Source organism: Fukomys damarensis, unplaced genomic scaffold (assembly GCF_012274545.1).
Source record: "Fukomys damarensis isolate Sample0158 unplaced genomic scaffold, DMR_v1.0_HiC HiC_scaffold_16, whole genome shotgun sequence".
Lineage (NCBI taxonomy): Eukaryota > Metazoa > Chordata > Mammalia > Rodentia > Bathyergidae > Fukomys > Fukomys damarensis.
In genome coordinates, this window is record NW_022900928.1 from 14,305,751 (window position 1) to 14,325,098 (window position 19,348).

General features: G+C 43.9%; 1 long non-coding RNA gene across 2 annotated transcripts in view; it reads left to right on the top strand.

Annotated features, from left to right (window-relative positions):
- Positions 1-18,684, top strand: part of LOC104856060 — a 37,497-nt gene extending 18,813 nt beyond the window's left edge. Inside the window, exon 4 of one of the 2 annotated variants that reach the window (XR_004517415.1) lies at positions 18,506-18,684. This is a non-coding gene — a long non-coding RNA (uncharacterized LOC104856060). Of the gene's footprint in view, positions 1-8,920; positions 9,530-18,505 lie in introns of those variants that run through there. The other variant, XR_778546.3, reaches the window with a different exon arrangement.
- Positions 18,685-19,348: the final 664 nt, after the last annotated feature.

The following is a 19,348-nucleotide window of genomic DNA, read 5'->3' on the forward strand; positions in this document are numbered from 1 at the left end:
AGCTTCTGCTTACAAGACAGTGTTTCTCAGCCTTATTGTGCTCAGCCCCCTGCGCCTCTGTGCTGTGGCTACTGTGTCATCTGCACTGATTTCTTTGAAGTCATCCTGTTCACTGGTTCTTTAGTGCAGAAAACAAATGTGTCAAGCAGATCCTTTGTGTTGAGGTGGCTCTGCCCCGTCTCTGGTCATTCTGTGCTCAGGCAATGAGGTCACCTTGCCCTGCTGAGCGAAGGTGCCCCTAGCTTTGTTCCTTTTGGAATACATGTTCTCTGGTCTTTCCAAGTCAGTTTGTGGGGGCCCGGATGCTAGTGATTTCTGAGTTCCCCTGGAAACCGAGTCTGAGGCAAAGGCAGTTCTGTGCAAGTAGTTCATTTAGGAAGGTGCCAGGGAGTGTGCTGTGAGATTTGAGAGAAGAAATAATAGAGGAAGGTAAGCTAAGCAAGGATGTGCTAAGGGACAAGCCACTGTGACATGTGAGCAATGGGTACTCATCCTTCAGGGGTGAGTCTCATGAAATGAGGAAACTCATGAGCTGTATCTTAGAACTACCAACCAGAAGTATGAGAGCAAAACATGCTTAGCTACCATCTTCTTCCATTGGTCAGATGTGGTCCTCTGCTTACTTCCTGGCCTGCATTTTCCCCCGTCCACACAGATGCTTCTCATCTTCAAGTTGCAGAAGCCTTAGGGCAGGAAGAGGGAGAGATATGGCGTGCACCTATGCAAAGAAAGCACTACCAAGTAACCCCTGGGAGAATCTGGTCCAGACCCAAGCAGAAGTGGGAGTGGCTGGATGGAGTAAGATAAGTCACAGAACTGAGAGGCTAAGGAATGGGAAAAGAAGAAGTGTTCCACAGCATAAAGGGTTCATCCAGGTCTCCTGGAGAGCGTGACTTCCAGGCAGATATTCAGCCAGAGCCTCACATCAGAGTGGGCATCTGAACTGACCAGGGTGAGGCCGTCAGAGGGCACTGTCCCCTTTGCTCACACTCCCAGAGCTACGACTTGGCAGGACTCTGTCTGGACTGATGGAGATGTTAAGTAAGCTTTTGATTTCAGGTATCCAGTTCTCTTTATGGCTTGAGTCTGACCCCAGGAACAGCATGAGCCATTAAGGATTTAATAACGTAGTTATAACAAGGCAACACAGTGTGGGGAACAGAGAGCCCTCGGCTGCCTCAACAACGTGCTCCAGGCCTCACCAAGGGCCACTCTTTGAAATGAAGGGGGGTGTTGAAAATGCAGAGCAGAAAGATTGATAATTATTTGAAACAAGCTTAAACATTTGGATTGCTCCAACCGCCTTAAATCACTCTGCCATATTTATACTTGACTAGTGTTCTACATAACAACTTCCAAATCAAAGACTTTTGAAAAATTTCAATCACTGTGTTTTGAAGTGATTGAGAGCTCAGGGCGTGAGCAGTGTAGAAATAAGGCATATTAACATTATTAGCGCGACAAATTTCCTGAAGTAGTTACATTAAGAAATGATCAAGGCCGTAGCCTCTATAAAAGAGGGAGGGGCGGCATATGGCTGAGGCATTCGGGTTTGAAAAAGAGCTTAACTCTTTTGATGCTGAGAGAAGATGAGTGGTCGGAAAATTGATGGCTCCAAAGGAAAATTGATGGCTCCAAATAGATTGTGCTGTCAGGAAGAGATCATCCCTCATCTCAGGACAGGGGACAAGAAGAAACTGGGGAGGTGAAGGAAGAAGGAAGGAAGGAAACCATAAATATACCAACTCTTTTTATAGAACCGACTGTGTGTCAGGTGCTATTCTAAGTGCCTTACATATATTAGTAATGTACACTTATTTATCTCACAATTAACCAAACTCATAAGGGAAATACTATTGCGGTCCCATTTTCTAAGGTGGAGAGGCAATGAAAGTTCTATATTTAGACATTGAAGACGTTCAGACAGAAACCAGACTTGCCTCAGAGTACTTGCTTTTGTAGGAGGGAAAGAAAAATCATTGTTTTTGGCTCTGTATGCCAGAGTCATTTTCTCATTTAAACTTTTGAAGAACCTTCTGAGATTTCGTATTTCATGCTGTAGATAAGAAAATGTAGGCCCAATCCCATTGGCCAAAGTCATGTGGCAGATACAGGGATTATTTTTTATTTTATTTTATTTTTTTGGAATAGGATTCAAACCCAATTGTAGCTCTATCACTGAGCTACATTTCCAATCCTTTGTTTATTTATTTTTAAATTTTGAGACAAAATCTCATTAAGGCCAGACTTCAACTTTCAATCCGCCTGCCTCAGCCTCCTTCTGTGCTAGCATTACAGGTATGCACCAGCACAGTGAGGTGCAAATACAGGATTTTAATTCAGCCTCATCTTTCCAAGTTTCTTGTGGATCTTTGGTAAGGAGTGACACCCGATGTGCAGAAAGAATTCAATCACTGTGGCATGTGAGGTTAAGTTAAAGACATCTCTCCTTTCTGCCTCCTGAGATCAGCTAAGTCCAAAGGGGAGTATGGAGCCAGAGAGAGTCAGTTACGGGAGCAGACTCAAGGCAGAAAGAAGCAGACAGGGTTAGATAGGATTAGAAGTCAGAGAAGTTTGGTTCTAAACCACAGCTCTTCTTTCTGGCTGCATGACCTCAAGCAAGTCAACTTTCTGAGCTTGATGTGAAATATGGGGAAATAGTGGTTTTCTCACAGGTCAATGTGTACATTCGATGAATGAAAATGTGTATGTGCCATGCTTATTACATAGGGCCTGGTACACAGTGGATGTGCAGTACATTCTAGGTACCAGGTTGCCATGAAAATGGACACTCCTGACAGTAATGCTAATCTCAGTCATTCCAGGGTAGGGTATAGTGCAGGGCCATCACACCAGTAGTTATGGCTATACCTCCTGGAGAAAGCTAAGGTAAAATGTGAACTCTCAACTGACTCTCCAGAGGTTCTTGCCAAGAGACTAAGCGTGAGCTCCCGTATCAACTTGACTCAAAGCTTACGTTTCTATAAACGGAATATTCTGGTCCTTCCCACCAGTTCTGTCTTCTGAATGTGTACCCAGAGTCAGCCTCTTTGTGTGGGCAGGGAGAGGCACGATAAGACCTGGCAACCACCGCCTTAATTCTGAGATGTCTTCCCATTCATCACCTGGTAGAAGAGGGAGGTTTCCCAACTCTGATTTCTTGTGCTGTTGCAGAAAAGTTTATGGCAAGACTTTGTAATCTTTTGGGCTGCCCACTTCTAAACAATCTAGACTTTTAATAGTAGGTAGAACATAAGCGAGTTCTCTGTTTTTCCTACCTCTGTTTTGCTTATGGCAGGTTAAGACTTACAACAAAGTTTAAAACTTAGTATAAATACCAACATTTTACTTCTAATTTAAACTCTTAGAGATGAGATTGTTACCCTTGTTGCATGGGTGAGAAAACTATTGGCGTGACTAACCCTCAGCCACATATTCAGAGTAATTTAAGCAGATAATAAAGATTGTACGATATTATCTCTGGAGTGACTCAATGATTAATAATCAGGCGAATCCCTAGTTGTGCTTCAGCTTCCAAATCTGTAAAATGACAAGCCTCGAATCCAATTACCTCAAGCTGCCTGCTCTGCAGCAGTGGTGTAGGCCCTGTTTCTTATTAGGGAGCCCTTCCTGTGACAGAAGTGGGGCCCTGATGGGGCTGGACACCCTCACTGTAAAATGATAAAATCTTGACCATTTGTAGAGATGATCATGAATTTTATCTTTCTTTATGGGTGAGTAGTACTCCATTGTATACAAATACCACATTTTCTTTATGTATTCATTTATTCACTTATTAATGGACATACAGGTATCTATTAATGAACACACAGGCTATTATAAATTATGCTGCTATAAACATGGATATGCATGTATCACTGTGATCTGATGCTTTTAACTCTTTGGGGGAGATATTTAGAAAGGGAATAGCTTGGTTAAATGGAATTTTCTAGTTTTCATTTTTCTGAATAATCTTCGTACTTCTTTCCATAGTTGTTGTACTAGTTTACATTCCCACTAGCCATTTAGAAGGGTTCCTCCCCTTGCTCCCACAGCCTCACCATCATGTGTTATTATTATTGTTTTGTGTGTGATAGCCATTCTTTCTAGAGTAAGATGGAATTGCAGTGCTGTTTTAATTTGCATTTCTCTAATGACCAGAGATGTTGAGTATTTTTTCATGTACTTATTGGCCATTTGTACTTCTGAGAAGTGTCTGTCCATTTCAATTGTCTGTTTTTATTGGGTTGCTTATTTGGGGCTATCTTATTTTTTGAAGTTCTTTGTAAATTTTAGATATTAGTCCTCTGTCAGAGGATTTTGTTAGCTTCCTCCAATGTGAATAGTTGATCAGTGTGGTAGCACTGTAAGCAGCATGGTCTGAAAGCACTGTCACAACTACTACCCCAGGTCTGCAATTGCATAATGAATACATGTTCTTCTCTCATGCGTTTTAAGCCTCTTAAGGGCTGTGACAATATTTCATTATCCCTAAATATTACTTGTATCAACTCATCCAATGGGAGGCAAACCACCTACACATTAAATAGGTTACCACATTTGATAGCCTCAGAAACCACTGGTTTCTGCTTGTCTCTTTTCTCCAGGTTGTGGCTTTCTTTAGTTGGTGGTTCTGGAGTGGATCATACCAAGCAGATTTATGGAACTCATGATATTTGTCCTTCCTACTCCCCCATCACAAAAGACTGGTATGCTCATCCTTTGGTGCACAGTGTCAGGTTGAATCAGAACAGAATGATACTAAAGTACATGGCTAGGTAATGGTTGCTGTTGATAAGAGGTTGGGGTTTTAAAGGCATATTTGGTAGGGAGAAGGGAAGAGTTTCAGGGGGAGAGGAACAAGGTGAGAATCAATGTCGCAACAGGTGGTTAGGACATTAGAGAGCTGTAGTTTGCTGAAAAGTGTGGTTCAGGACCAAGCCTGTGAGGACAGAGCATGTCTCAAGGTATAGCTTTTAGGTAGCATCTGCTGTTTGCAATGAGTCTGAGTAAACCAAAGTACACTGGCTTCCATCTGAAAATTCACACAGTGATGAGAGGTGTTGCCTGCCTACTTGCTGTGCGTCTTGGCAAATACCAGTGTGGTTGGCTGTATTCCAGTGATGTAATGAGGTTTTGCATCTGTAGTAGCTATAAGTGACCACCCTTGTGGACTTGCTGAACTTTGATCAAATTGTCCTGTGTATCACTTTTGACCAGGTTTCTTGGAGTGAAATGGGATGAGGGAGCCGTGGGCAGTCAGACTTGAATCCTGGAACACACAGACTCCTCTTCAGGACAAATGACACAATGAATGTGAAAGTGCTTTGTAACTGTAGATGAGAGGGTCTTTGTGGTGAGTCTCATATATGATCTGGAAAGAAGTATTGGAGTGATCTGACATGTCAGTGTGTTTTGGACAATAAATCCCCTCCACGGGCTGAGGTTGTGTAAATTCTTAGCACAGAATGACCAACGCCAAGCCCTTGAACTTTTAATTGAGCCTAGAAATGCAGTTGATTTTTCAGCTTCAACTTTGCCTCTTTGGGGTTTTGTAAGAAAAGCTGGCTATGTCACAGGACAGTCACAGGACAAGGATTCCAAAGAAGACAACTCAAGGATATTTGCAACTCTCTCTCTCCCCCTCATTTGTCACAGCTTCAGACCTCTTCTTAGTCAAGCCTTTCCTTGGCAAGCTTCCTGGGTTGACTTCTGTCAAAGTTGGATGCTTATTGGAGTATTGGATTCCAATAGCCCTGGACAGAGCCCAGAGCCTGCACTGCTGTGCATGTTTGATCTTCCATTCAACTTTCCGGAAGAAGTTGGCTGAACTGAGGATCAAAGATTTCTTCACTCGTTTTCTCTTCTCCCCTATGACAGCCTCAGTGCTAGCAGTTTAGCATAGCAGCAAATTAAGTTCTCAACTCCTCGTCTGCTCAGAATTTCTCACATCTTTGCAGAAAGGACAGCACAAGTGGCCTAAGAGTTCACAGGAGGGGATTTTTTATTTCAGTTTGAATGTACCTGCAGTTAAATATATCATTCAGTTTTTATCTGCACCAAAGGGACCTCACAAGGGAGCCTGCTTATTCTGGCCAAATGATTTTGTTTACTGGGCAAGAATCTGAGTAGGGAGTTCTCCCATAAACACAAAGAACTTGGATGCTTTCACTAGACCACTTGGTTTCTGAAATGATCAAACTGGAGAGCTAAATATTTCAGTAGATGACAGGGTTTCCAGAAAGGAGGCATATTCTCCTACAAAGAACACATACATGATCAGAGATTTTTATTTTCTGCTAATACAATTTAATTAATATTCTACTAATAGCTATGTCCCCTTTTTCCTCCTCTAGGCTGCAATTCACTTAATCAACCCATCATTTTGGAAAAAAAGGTGCATCTAGCACTGTTCTGGTCTGTCCCCTCAAAGCTTGTGGGCAAGAGTTCTTTAGTCCTGCATATGCTTGTACTTCATTAGGAGTCTTGTTAGAATGTAGTCGCAGATTAAGTAGGTCTGAACTAGGGCCCAAGGTTTTACTTTATCGCCAGACTTTGGTACTGATGCTAATAGTTGTGAGACTATACTTTGAGTTGGAAGTCTCTTGAAGGCCAAAAGAATTCTCTTGTGCAGATCAAGAGAATTTTCCATAGATTTTAGCATCAATTTAAGTAGGAGACATATACAATAGACAAAAATGAAATTATTCTGGTTGAAAGAGGAAGACACAGTAGAAACCCTTGAATAGGTCCAGCTCAGCCCTCCTCCTCTGACCCTACCTTTTAGCCTCATCTACGAATGAGAAAACCTACACAGGACCTCTGTGGTACCACTAAAACCATAGCATGTGCAGCTTAAAGCAATGAGTTATCTCTGGGTGTGCCTCTTAGAGTCTGTGAATGAGGATATGAAGTTTAAAAAATGTAACCTATATTTTAAGGAAAGGAAGGAACATGGTCCAGGGTATGGGTGATTTTAAGTGTCAACTTGGCTAGGCCACAGCAGCCAAGTAATTGATCAGACAACCCTGGATGATCCTATGAAATCATTTTCTAGATGAGATTAGATTATCATTTAAGTCAACAGCCTTTGAGTACAGCTCAAAGATTTTATTTGATAATGTGGACAGGCCTCTTCCAATCAGTAGAAGACTTTGAGAGAAAAAGAGTAAAATTCCCTAAGGGAGAGGGTGTTGTCTGCAAAGGCTCCTGAAGTTGATACTGCAGTATCAACTCTTTGCTCGGCCTTTCATGTCCCGGACTAGCCAGAAAATTTGGGGCTTGTCAACCACCACAATAGCATGAGACAGTTACCTGACGGAAAACAGTCTCCTCACATATCCCATTAATTCTGTTTATCTGGAGCATTTCAATGAATACAGTTCCTTCAAGCACAAAAGCTTATTAACAGAGTCCTGTTTCCTAGCTCACAGGGTCAGTGATGATTTGATTCTTCAAATATGAAATCTGTGATCTGTGAGCTTGTGTGTGTGGCCCTTGTGAGTCTCAGATCCGTGGAGGCCCACAGTTGGCCACCTGCATACCTACCTTTGTTGTAGTGGTGCAGTGTTGTTGTGTTGTACTGCTGCTGCTGCTTTTGTCCACTGCCTTCGTTGTAGTGGAACACAAAGCCATCCTAGGCCTGGATATCTGGGGGGCTGTCTTCACTCCACAGTTAACATCTTGGAATCGGGCGCAAGTCTCTTTGAGTGACTGAGCCTTGGTAACTTTCCTCATTGTCAAAGATTGACATTTTCGTAATGACTTCCTGGAGGATATTAGGATTCTTTGGGAAAAGATCTTCTGTTACCAAATAAGACAGGAGAGTGCTGGGTGCATCATTTCCCTCCCAGACAGTCACAGCGAACGTCCCTTCTAAGGCCCTGAGAAGTCTTGCAGTAAAAAAGCCTACTTAATCCCCCTTCCCTGCAATTTATCTGATGGACACACGCTGACATCTGCCAAGTCTAGCGCACACATATTTGTAGAAATGTGATGTTACATGGTTGTCGTGGTCTTCTTCGGTCCTCAGATAATATATTCTTTTCATATCATTTACAGATTCAAGGATAAAGCCAAGGGAAAACTGGGTCCAAATCATTTCCGTAATTCCTGAAGGTTGACCTGCTTTTTACCTTTTTAAAATAGGAATGTTAACTGGATTTATCATATCAGGTTGTTACAAGGATTAACTTAAATAAGGTATATAAAGCGCTTAGCACAGAGCCTAGCACCTAGTAGGCAGCCAGTAGCTTTTTTTTTTTAAACTTTGAGCCAAAAATGGTTGTAGTTGAAGGTTCAATCCTAAGAAGAACTCAGGCATTCAATCTTTCAAACCAAACCCAAACTATTTTCTGCTTGGATTATTTCACCCTGGGTGAAGGGCAACTTCCAGGCATTTGGAAGCTCTGACATCTTTCTGGCAACCCAGGAGCCTTCAGGAGCCAAGATGCTAATGGTTTAAGCATTAATAAATCCAGAGATAGGTCATTCAATTTTCTTTAAATGCAGATCATAAAAGGAGTAGTATTTGGGTCAAAATGTACTAGGAGCTTTACTGAGTCTGAAGGCTTTAGAATATTTCCGTAGAAACTGAACTAGGTCTATCATCTCGATGCTTTCTGCACCTCAGGACTTGGACAGGCCATAGTTGAACCTTGGGAGATATCCTATTTTTTTCATGGCCCCGAAAATACTCTGAAATCTTCTGCTTGCAAAGCACTCTCAACCAGTCCAAGTATTTCCACATCTATATTCTCTCTTCAACCCCTCAAAACTCACTGGCATGAGAAAGGAAGTCAGAATTGCCCATTTAACAGTTGTGCAAACTGAGTTCCAGAAAGTTGAGATGATTCGTCCCAATTCCCAAAGTTAATGGGCCAGGCAACCTAAACTAAAATTGCCACCTCCTGACCTCTAGGACTGGATGCCGTGTACTGGACCTCACCCCTGCACAGGTGATTCACGGGTAGCAAGGACACAGCCTGGCATCCGAGCAGCTCTTGCATGAGATGCAGCAGATTGGTATGCAGGCTTGGTGGGCTCTGGCTAATCTTGCAGGGAACCCTTCAATCTGAATAACAATCAACAAGATTTTAAAGAAATTTGGGCCAATTTCCTGGAAGTCTATGATTAATCTAATTGCTGGGTTTTCCTCTGTTTTTGTCTCCCACTGTTAATTTCATTTATTTTTCTCTTTCTTCTTCGACACAGACTGCCTTGTCTCTGTACGCGGTTTTGTCACTGTTGTTATTTGTCCGTGCATAGTTTATCATTGGCAGTGCTTTCAATGGGATTGTTGTACTCTATGTTTGGGGAAGGAGAATCTTTCAATAGAGACAACACATTGCAGCAGAAAGAAAGAGCACTGGGCTGAATTTCAGATACCCCTTCTTTTCAAAAATCTAGCTCTGTGGGTACCTGCTAAGTGTCTCTGGATTTTCAAATTAGCAATTTGAAAGAGGGCAGTTAAAGAGCCCTCATCCTGTTACTCCTGGCCCCTCCCTCCACTGAAAACTATGTGGCATTTCCTGAGAAACTCTAGGTTCAGCAAGTTATATGATATGTATGTTATGTGCTGTCTTGTGAATAAAGAAAGTGGTTCAGAAACAGTTTGGTCAAATATGATGGAAAATGCTTCATTTTAGCACAATTTCAGCTTTCTAGAGGTTGCACCAAAGGGGCTGGGATGGTGAGGATTTTCTCAGAATCAAGTAGACAAAGACATTCCAGCACTGGGCATAAAATAATAAGCTGGGGAGAGATTGGTAGTGAAGAAAAATGTCAACAATGTGGCTGTAGGTTCTACAGTAGAAGGCGTAGATGGAGAAGGCAACTTCTAGATTATCAACCAGGCAAATGAGGAGTGAAGCCAAGTTTGCTGTTGCCTGTTTCTGTCACCTGGTATGTCCCTAACTTGGAAGCGACTATCTCCAGACACGAGAGCCACAGATGAGCAACTAGCCTGACGTGGCAACATCAGACCTGTGGGTGCCACGGGATGGCATTGGTACTGGACACTGAGGCCTCAAGGAGAAGAGAGCATGAACATTCTATTAGAGCCTATCATCTCTCGTCACATCTCTGTAGCCTGCTGCCTATACATTTCCTTCACACCTCATGCAGTCCCTGGAAAAATGTGCCATGAATCTAGGGAAGGTCTTGGTTCTTCATTCAGTCTGAATCCTATTTAAGGTTTAAAAGGGTCCTGTTCTTGCTTGTCTTTGAAGCTTAGAGATGTCCTTTCTCATCAGTAACTTGCCAAAAACATGGAGAGAGCAAGTACTTAGTAGATAAGCCAGGACACAGTTATTTCTTAATTATTCTATAATATTGGATCTCTGAATGTGTACCAGCTATTGCCCTGCCTTATGTCATTGCTCCTTACCCTGAGTAAATAGTCTTGCAATAACTATTTACTTCATAAGGACCAGCTACATAATTTGCAAGGCCTATGGCAAAATGTAGTTATAGTGCTCTATCTTACAGAAAAATACTCAAGAATTTGAACACAGTAAGAGCAGAGCATTAAGCCAAGCCATAGGGACCCCAAGCATGGGACCGTGTAGATACAGGTCACATGACCACAGATGCAGTCCGGTTTATCATTATAACTGGGGTTTGGAGATGTTTCATTATTTCACCAGGATGGCAAAGGTAATCAGTTGAAGGTCTGTCTTGCTGCAGAACCTGAACTCTTGTCTACTCTGAAAAACTGTGGCAAGCTCCATAGATGGATAGAGGGTGGGCCTTCCAGCTCTGGTGGCATTCCTTTTTGGTAAGCAGCTCCAGGAGAAGCTAGCTAATTTCCCTCAAGGGCCTCAGTCTGGCTGTAGTGTGAATATCCTTAGGAGGCATAGTCATGGCCAGGGCTCAGGCCCTTCTATTTAGGACTCAAATCTGCACTTTCTAAGTCTAGCAGCAACAACTTCACTTGCCTCACTCAAAAACAGAAATAGCTGTGAATGCAGCAACAGCAAGGAACAAGCCTATGTACCAGCCAAGGATGCTCAGTTGCACCACAGATCTCCTCTACACCTGTGAAAAGAAGTTCTTAACCAGACCTCCACACCTGAATTCCAGTCTATGCTCCGGTTGGCCTTGTTGCTCCCAACTGCTATGCCTTTGCCCATCCAGACAGTGAGAGAAATGGTGTACAGGTCTTCTCTTCATTCCTCTGGGAATTTTTGTTCCATGCTTACGATTTCTCTTCCACCCTTTTTCCCAGCAGCCTGGAGATCTCTGCCTCCACATCTCAGAGTTGTTGAGGTGTGGAAGCAGACGAGGCTGTGGGTAACATCCATTCCCTCTCATCCTCTGGGAGTTTGCACTTTCACCTTCAGATGTCCAAAGGTGAAGGCTGTCCCCCAAATCTCTCCTAACTGGACTTGGGGACACTTGCATAGATGACACAGGGGCCAGGCACAAACTACCCAATGTGTGAAGTCATCAAAGCTTTGGGCTGGAAGGAGAGGACATGTGGCCACAGTGGGAGATTGTTGATAGGATCAGTCCTGTGTTATTCTGGGAATGGAAGATTCAGCAAGGAATGATACAGCTGCGCTTCCTCCCCTCCTGCAGCTTATAGTCTAGTAGGCAACATAGGTAGGGAACAAATAGTTTTCCAAACTTAATTATAATTATGAAAAGCAATGGGAAATCCCACATGATATGAAAGGGTACACAGAGATGGCCCGACTAAGGCCTGGAAAGTAACATTCAAGCAGAAAACTCAGTGAGGACTTAGCCTTAGGCAGGGAATAGGATGAGGGGTCACTGGAGGGCCTTCCAGTGAAACAGCGGCCTTGAGCCAGGGATGCCCTGGTTCTTGTCACAATTGTCATTAATTGTGACACTTGACCGGGGTGGAGAACACTTGCTCAGAACTGTGTCACCCTTACAGCATTTCTCTCCTGCCTGAGAAGCCGATGAGTTCCCAGGAGTGACATGGACAGTGAATGAGGGATCACATGTAGACATGCAGCAGGTCACCACCGCTCGAGAGGGCTTGCTGCTCCTAATGTCCTAAGGGGGAAGAGACAAACTTTGCAGTTAGAACGGTCTAGGTTTGAAACTTGGCTGTCCTCACTAGTTTTATGATCAAGAACTTATTACTTTACCTTTCTTAGTAACACTTTCATTATCTATAAAACAAGGGCCATAGGATTTACTAATGCAAAGATCTAGGGTACAGTTACTAATCATCACTTCCTCTTTATATACACTTTGATTCTTACTCTGTGTCACCATCTGAGAGAATGAGTCTTTGCATAAGCAGGAGACCATCTGCTCACACCCTTTCTGAAGACCATGGATACTATCCAGGATGAAGTTTCTATGTATCTGCCACTTTTGCAAAGCCCTTTCATGTACATCCTCTCAGGATGGTCTCAGGAAGGGGCCTGCAGGTACAAGTTGTCATATGATCTTCCTGGAGAAGATAAAAGAAGTTCAGAGAGGTCCAGCTACTCCTGCAAATTACTAAATTCTGTAGCCAACCCAATCCTGATCCCCAGCCCCACTTAGGAGTGCATACCCATTAACCAACTAGAACTTTTAAAAAGAGCTGGGGTTTATATGCAGAAAAAAGTTAAGTGAGATTCCTTGAAACAGTTTTTTAGTAAAGACCAGTTTGGGATAGATGTAGATTACAAGTTGGCAGGAGAGGGGTATGTGTCAGGTGGGACTAATTCATCACAGTCAGAAAAAAGTGGGCCTCAGAGAAGGCTAGAAGGGCTAACAGTGCCTGTGGGGGCAGGCAGATCCCCTGAATTTTCTGCTACGAGAAGTAGATGTAGGCCTCAGCTATGCCTCAGGCTCCTCCCTCCCTCCATGCTGGCCAGGGAGCTCTGTACACCCTCCCACCTGGGCTTCATCCAGAGCTGCTCTGCTCTTGCCAGGGGCTGAAGTGCTGGTGGCCAGCTCCTCCAGCTCGCCTCCGCTGGCCTGCATGCGTTCTAGCCCACTCTGGATATTAGAGCATTCTCTCATTTGAAAGGCTCCTTTATTTTTAGTGCTAAATCAACAAAGCTGTTACTGTCATTTTCCATCAGACCGTCATCTTCCACGGATTCAAAATTACACTCAGCTGCAAACTATTGACACTCCTCTTAACAAAAAATGGTTTTAATAAATCTTTACATTAGCCTATGAGATAAAAAAAAATCTTTACCATGAAATATACAAGTGTATAAGTGTTTTATGAAAGTTTTATTAACTTTACAAAAGAAAAATTGGCAGTGGACCATGAACATCCTGTACTCCTAACACGTGGTTATAAATTACATGTTCTTTCCAATAACATCTGAAAAAGAGACTGTAATTTAAATTTCAAAACCACTTGGCATACCTACTATATAGTGCTGACATGAAGTAAAAGGAGGAACTAGAGAGGCCCAGACAAAGAAGGGAAAAATAAAGACGTCCTTAGCTAAAAAGCTGCTGATGGGTACAATCCCCCTCCAGCTGGACAGGGATCAAGTACTTGCTTGTCATATCATTCAATGCACTGTTCAATCTGGGATTCTTCCTTTCAACAAAAAGAGAACGTAAGTGCTAGTAATCATCGCTTGCAGAACTTTATCTCCCAGATACCTTCTTTATGTCAGGATTTCTCAATGACCGCTGCCGCTGGCAGAGAGATCAAAGTTGTTATTAAACACAAACGCAAACTCCAGCCCACGCAGGAGGCTTGAGCTCTCTCTGCTCGGAATGTAAGCTTACCTCCACCTGAGTGGGTTTTCATTTTTTGTCCCTGCTTCTTAGACTTTTAAGTAACTTCCTGTGGAATCTGTTTAGTGTGGTGACTGGGGTCCAGCTCTCATTTGAAAATTGAACTTGTGAGTGTCAGGAATACTTTGGGAGGTTGAAGCCACCTGGTGGGACATTTGGCACTTGGCGAAGGCCTCCAGAAGTGAACAGATGGTGGAGACGTAGCCGTAGCCCACAGTGTCCACTGCTTTGGGGAGAGCAGCTATCTATCAGGGTCCCATGGTGCTCTGCTTGCCTTCTAGGTAACAGCTTGGAACAAAGGCATAACTTGAAAGTCATGCAAATCTGGATTCAAAGTTCAGTTTGTCTAGTCACTAGCTGTGTGACTATGATCACGTGACTTAACCTCTCTCTTCTCTTTGAGTCATTTTGATAATGCCTAAATGGCTCAAGCCATTTTCTTTGGTGTTCTAGCTCACCATTTACAGTTTGCTGAGACGGCCTGGATGTCACCCTTCCAGATCCAAGAATTAGCATCTGTTGAAAATGGTTATGGGGAGGTAGGAGGAGGATTAGGCCTTCTTCCACAATGGCCCCATAAGTGTCCTCTCCCAGGGCCTGCTGTTTCGCAGTTTTGTTAAAGTGGTGAAATTTCTAGTTTTCCAGTGTTAAAATCTCAGCCCTTAAAAGGTGTTTGGGACTTGGGAATCCCAGACCATACAGCCCAGCTAAAAACAATGCTGTTCAACCCTGTTGGTTGGGTGGTAAGTGGCACTGCAAACTCCAGCAGGTTTTCTGGGTGTAACCCCAGGGGTCAGGGCTTAGAAGGAGCCCCCTGAGACTTATCCCATGGGAAGAAGAATTTATATGGATTTCTACTCAGTAGAGGAACATTTTCATGTCTCTTACAGAAACACCAAGTAGGTGCTGCTAACACACCTTCCTCTGCCCGGCACCTCAAGGTGGTTAATTTCTGGACTTATTTTCTTCATTGCTAGATTCAGTATTGAAAAGGAGGAAGAAAGCCCTGTACTGGAATGACCTTGCAGACCGGACTATGTGGGATCGGCAAGGCTCTATTTCCCATTCTAAGAGGGAAATATGTGCCCTTAATGGAAAAACACAACAACTTTGGACCAAATAAATTATTTTCTTCCAGTTCAAAATAAGTGACGGTCCTTACAAAGTAGAACTTGCCCTCCTTCCAAATGTGTTGAAGGAAAATGACATGTGTCTTGGATGCAGAATTACAAGGGTATCATGTTAATCTTAGCAGGGTCACATCACGCTGATGAGAAGGCAGCCAGATGATGGGGGTGGGGGTGCCGTGTGGGTCTGAGAACAATGCTGACTACCTGGCGGTCATACTTGGGACCCGGCAGGAGCCAGCAGTGGTCAGCAGTGCTCCTCGAACTTCATTATGTGGGAAAAATGTGCCCAGAGGCAGATGCTGAAGATCTGAGAATCAGTGAGAAAAGTTCATTTGGACTGACAGGAACTTGATTAATTTTAAGCCTGGTGTGTTGCAACGGCCTCACCGACTTGGTCTGCAGAATATTAATGGACAGTGCGCGGAAAAGAAGCACCGCAAGAGAGAAATGTACCTGAGGGAGCCTGCTCCCTTCTTCTTGACGAAAGCAGTGATGACCACAGTCATAGACATGGGAAAAGGCTCCTGTTTATCAGGACGCACCACACACAGAGACTAGGTAGCTGTGCATTATCTGAGTTAGTCCTCACAACAGTCCTCTGAAGTGGTGCTGTGTTTTCTGATCTTTGATTTGCAGATGAAAAACCCTTTGGCACGGAGAGGTAAAATGAGCTGTCCAAAGGTGCATAGCCTAAGTGTTGTATCAAACGTGATTTTTCACTTTCGGAGGCCAGGTTAAACTTGAGCACCTACTTGCCCGATGGACGTTCCCTGGGAGTCACATCCCAGCCCTGGTGCCTTCTCCAACCCCACTGCAGGATCTCACCCTGCATGGCTAGATTCTCAGTGGCAAGTAGGAAAGGATCAGACACCAGTCCGGAGCTTTCCTGAGGCTGGTTATGTCAGGGAATCTGATCTAGAGGATATGAGCTGACGTTAGGGGCTTCTAAAACTTGGTAAAACCTGGGATATGAGGCTGTATCCCTCTTCAGCTATGAGACCAGGTGGGTAAGATGCAGAGATGAGGAAACCAGGTTGATTATTTAATCTGAGAGATCAGTCCATGGGCAACAAGCACCTCTGCCACCAGCCAGGGAGGCAGGTGAGAAGAAGAGGCCAAGAGTTGGGCACAGGATGGCAAGAGCAATAAAAGCCCCATGTCCTGGATGGGGGCTGGTGTCAGGGAAGATAAATGTCAGAGACTTGAGGCCCAGCTGCAAGGCCAAATCCCAAGGTCAAAGCGGGTGCCCCAGGGTCGGGATGGTGTGAGCACAAGGCCACCGATCCTTTTTGGAGCAGGATTTCAACATAGGAAAAATGTAAGAGTGACTTGTTCCTAAGTCGTGGATGGTGAAGCCAGAATCTAACAAAACCCTGAACTCGCTAATTGTCACTCCCCATCCCTCCCTTCTTCTTCCCTCCTCTATGAATGCATTTATTCCTTCGCAATGTCTGAGCAACTCTTCTGAGGAAAACAATGATATGAAGACGAACACGTGTACACTCCCAGTCTGAGACGAGGGAACATTAATCAGGTATACACACCGGGAAAAGGGTACAGTTGTAAGTTAGATGCAGGGTTGTGAAAGCCAGAGGAGGGCACCCTGGATCTAGAAAGGTTTTCTGGAGGAGGTCAGAGATGGTGGAGCAGAATCTTACAACTTCAGGCTGAATGAGGTGGACACAGGGAGATGAGCGAGGTGCTCGAGCCGGGGCACAGAGGACCGAGAACAAACGGCCCGTTCAGGACTAGCCTTAAAACCTGGGTGCGGTTGTGTGGGGTCAGGGGGGAATGGTAATTCTTATTTCCAGAGGAGGAAACAGGCTCACGTGCCACAATGGAGGGGAAGTCGGAGCTGGAGTCCAGGTCTCTCCATTCTCAGGCATACGAGATGTTGCAGATGATTCTTTGGTTGCACATAGACCTGACAGGATTTCAGATTCTCTTATGCATTCACTGGGCTGAGGAGCCTTAAGCAACTGCTTATTCCTCTGAGCCTGGAGATCGCTGTCATGAGAGGCGGGAGGGCTATTAATAGTGACCTCAGGGTTTGGCGTGAGATGTAAGTGGATAATCAATTGGGATAATGTCAGGACAGGATAACTTGTTAGGGGAGTTGTGCCATTCATCTAGATTTGTTCATTTTGGGAGGGGGAGAATTAGAGTAACTACTCAGGCAGAGGAGATGGGCAGGGATCTGGCAGGGCATCAAATTAGGGTGGTGACTCAGCAGGCCGGGCAAGAAGCAAAGAAGGTGGCAGGGGCCCTGCAGAATGAGGGAGTGTGGGGAGCAGTAACCTTTATTAAACACCTACTGCATGCCAGGAACTTGACTTACACCATTCCATTCAATACTTACCACAACACAATGTCCCAGTGTGTGGTCTAGAAAGTGTGGCAGCTGGATGGGAAGGGAGGACTGATGTTCATTCACTCAGGGGCGGCTGGTGGGCTCCACATTCCAGATCTCACATATTCTGTTTACACACACACACACACACACACACAGAGTATACATACATACTATTTCTGAGAGAGTGCTGTCATTCCCATTCTGAGGATCAGCCAGTGAAGACTGGAAAGAGTTTAAAGCTTGCCCAAGTTGTCACAGTCAAAAGTTGGCAGATTCAGGGTTTGAACTCCATTCTTGGTGGCTCCAAAGTCAGTATTTTCTGTCTTGTTGGTGTCAGATATGAGGAGGAACAGCCTGCAAGATTTTTTTCCTTGCAATATTCACTCACTCATTTTCATGAGTTTTCTTTGAACCCCCCCATCATCTTAGGCCTCAAATCAGTCAACAGACTCCACAGCCAACAGTGGATCCTCCTGTCTCCAACATGCTGAGAACCCAGGCTTTGGTTAGCAGCAAAGATATTAATGGCTTTTCTGCCTCTCTCTGGTCTCCATGTTGTTTGTGTGCAGCGAGGTGGGTGGGAGGTGGGCTTTTGTCATTAAGGAGAGCAGGAGGGAGGAACATGACCTTGTTTGAGATGCAAAGCTCAAATGTTAAACTCTAGTTCGCTCCAGCACAAGTTTTCAATTTACTATTTTCAACACTTGATCTCATTCTGAAGTGGAACAGGACTCCAAAGCCCAACATATAAATAACATCAAAGAGATGCTGCTTTTGTTCATTTGGGTGGGAGGTGGCCTGAGGGCCTGACCTCTGAAAATATCCACCCTTGAACCATAGCCTTGGAGCTTCTCTGAATGTAGATTGAACACCATGGATCTCCTCTGTGACTGTGGATCCAAATTGGCCAATATACAAATAAGCATTGCCCAAAGAAAGAAAGAAAAGAAGTAATTTTGTCAGAACGCCTATGTCTCTGGTGGAGTGAGATTTACCCAGGTCATGGTTCTTCAGAGGATTAAAAAAAAGAAAAGCAAACTCACATCTGTTGAGCACTGAGTACCGGGTATTTTGTACACACAGAAACATGGTCCCTATTATTTTATACAAAACTTTTGTGAGGTAGGACTTCTTCACTCTGTGCCGCATTTCTCAGATGACTCAAACTCTGAAGGGTTAGGTAACATGGCCCAAGGTCACACATGCATAGGTCATCATGGGAATTAAAATACAAATCTCTTTAAAGAAAAGAATGCATCTGGCCTCAATCTAAGTGGTATTTATCTTTTAGGAGAGTGCAGAAGGTTCCCCTGGATCTGCAGACTCCCTGGCCCTTCCTCACAGCACTGGAGATGCGAGAGACGAGATCCGGGCAACGTGGTGTTGCACTGTGAGCATGGGATGGGAGCCAAGAGTTTCTAGTTCCAGCTCCATGCCAGATTTACCAGGCAAGTGACCTCTTTGTCTAAGTCTTTGGGCTGGAGTGAAGAATAAGCATATAGACGGGATAATCCTTGAGGTTTCTGTGAGCAGATGAGAAGATTCTGTAGAGTCGACTCTGAATAAGATCAATTGTTCATTCAGTTTCTAATGAGTCAGCACCATTCTATTTCAAAAGACTTCAGAGCACACCACAAATAAGCCTGCCTTAACATATACTTCCTGCTGGCTACTGAAGTCAGTGATAGGGAAAGAGCCTGGGAGTCATAGCCAAAAAGAACTGGGATGGATTTCTGGCTCCACATAGCTGTGTGTCCTTGGGTAAATTACTCAACTTACCTTTTTTGATCCTAAATGTTTTCTCTGTAAAAAAAACAAAACAAAACAAAATCCTATCCAGTAGAATTAAAATCTGAAAACATGTGCAAAATGTCAGTGCCACCTGTCAGATAGCACATACACAACACATATAAGTCCTTTCTCTGCTCTCTTCTTTTCACTCTCTGCAAAGAAAAAAAATTAAAAGTAAATGATAGTTTGGAAAAGAACTTCTTACTGAACTTTCAAAACTGGGGTTACTTGATGCGTCTTTTAGTACATCTTCCTTGAGCCTGAACGCAGAGCTAGCAACACTCTCAAGTTATCTGGGAACTTTGTACTTGCTTTTATTACTCCGTGTAATAACCTTACTTAT